Source organism: Humulus lupulus, chromosome X (genome assembly GCF_963169125.1).
Source record: "Humulus lupulus chromosome X, drHumLupu1.1, whole genome shotgun sequence".
Classification (NCBI taxonomy): domain Eukaryota; kingdom Viridiplantae; phylum Streptophyta; class Magnoliopsida; order Rosales; family Cannabaceae; genus Humulus; species Humulus lupulus.
The window spans coordinates 34560428-34562483 of NC_084802.1; the positions used below are offsets into that span (position 1 = coordinate 34560428).

The window sequence follows — 2056 nt, forward strand, 5'->3', positions numbered from 1 at the left end:
CTACAAACTTTCGCTAATAATAATCTATTCGCAATGGCTCGCAATGAAGACATCCAACCAAGAACTCTCAATGACTACCTCCATCCTACTCGCACTTCCACGCATTCATGCATTATCTTCCCTCCTATTATGCCCGCATTAGACTTTAAACCTGGCATGAATCACCTCTTGCCCACATTCATGGAATGGAAAATGAAAGCCCATACGTGCATATCAGAGAATTCGAGGAGGTAGTAGCTACGTTCTATAACCGAGCCGAAAATGCTGATGTTGTGCGACTGAAGTTCTTCCCTTTCTCCTTGAAGGACAAAGCCAAAAGCTGGTTATACTCTTTGAGACCTAGGTCGATTGGAACATGGGAGAAAATGACCAAATCTTTCTTTCTGAAACACTTCCCCGGCCATAAGACCAACAATCTAAAACGACAGATTTCCACATTTTCCCAAAAGGACAATGAAACGTTCTATCAAGTCTGGGAAAGATTCAAAGATCTGTTGAATCAGTGCCCACACCATGGCTATGAGAACTGGCATTTGGTCAGTTACTTCTATGAAGGCCTCACGAGTCGTGAGCGTTAGTTTGTAGAAATGCTATGCAATGGTGAATTCCTAGAAAAAGAGCCAGACGATGCTCTTGAATATCTCGAAGAAACCGCAAAAAAGTCTCACACTAGGACTGGTCCAAGTGCTACTGACAGCACCAACCGACACAAACCATCTGGGATCTATCAACTTTGAGAAGAGGATAGTGTTAAGGCCCAACTCGAAGATTTGAAAGGCAGTTTGAGGTCTTAATGATAAAAAATGGCCAAAAATCACACATGATCGCTCAAGCGGAACCGTAAGAACCTTGTTTTTTTGTGGAGGGACTGAGCACTTAGCTAAGGACTGGTTAGCTTTGAATGAAATGAGGGGGGGGGGGGGGGGGGGGGGTTTATGAGGAGCAATGAAATGCCTTATGGGCATATAACAAGACATTCTCCCATACGTACAACCCTGGTTGGAGAAACCACCCAAATTTCAGTTGGAGAGATTCCAACCAAGCTCAATCATCTGGACGCCAATGGAGAAATGAGCAACAAGTTCAACCACCAAAGGCATATTCTTCACCTCAATACAATACTCATCCACAATGAAATTCTCTCGAGAATACTCTTCATGCATTCATAGAGGAACAATACAAACTGAATCGCCAAATGATGGAAGAAATCATTTGACACAAGTGAGCTGAAATCCTTGAGCACTTGACACAAGTGAAGATTAATCTTCCTTTGCTTCACATCTTAAAACAAGTGCCCGCTTATGCCAAAATCATCAATGATCTATGCACTGCAAAAAGGAAGCATCATGTCAAGAAGACTGCTTTCTTGACTGAGCAAGTGAGTGCGGTAATTGAACAAAAGGCAGCACCGAAATATAAAGATCCCTGTTGTCCCACCATTTCTTGCAAAATTGGGACCCATGAAGTCAGCCAAGCCTTACTTGATCTTGGCGCGAGTGTAAATCTCATGCCCTACTCTGTATGCTAGCAACTTGGTCTTTGAGAAATGAAGCCAACATCTGTGTGCTACAGCTTGCTGATCGTTCCACCAAAAAGCCTAGGGGTATTGTTGAGGATGTATTGGTTCAAATTGAAAATTCTATTACGCTGTGGATTTTCTTATTCTTAATACCCAGTCTGTGGTGAACATGTTGTCTAAAATTCTTATTATCCTCGGAAGACCACTCCTTGCCACTGCAAATGCTTTGATCAATTGTCGGAATGGTCTAATGAAGATATCGTTTGGAAACATGACTCTTGAAGTCAATATCTTCCACATCGGGAAACAACCCCGAGAAGATGATGAATGCTATCAAACATTCATGATTAACACTATAATTCCCAAGGAGATTCAATTGTGAAGTAACTTTGATAATCTAGATGAACTCCTCCTTCTGTCTGACAACAAAAGTCCCAGTTCTATTGAGTCTACTCTTGCAATATCAGATCGCATAGACTCACACAATAGAAGGACTCAGTTTTGGCAACCTCGCTTTGGAGAGCTACCTAATGAGAG

At 42.1% G+C, this 2056-nt stretch overlaps 1 non-coding gene across 1 annotated transcript; it reads right to left on the reverse strand.

Moving 5' to 3' along the window:
- Positions 1-413: 413 nt before the first annotated feature.
- LOC133807776 (small nucleolar RNA R71) lies at positions 414-520 on the reverse strand. The gene has a single exon (XR_009879670.1). It is a non-coding gene; the product is annotated as a small nucleolar RNA R71 (small nucleolar RNA).
- Between the last annotated feature and the right edge of the window lie 1536 nt (positions 521-2056).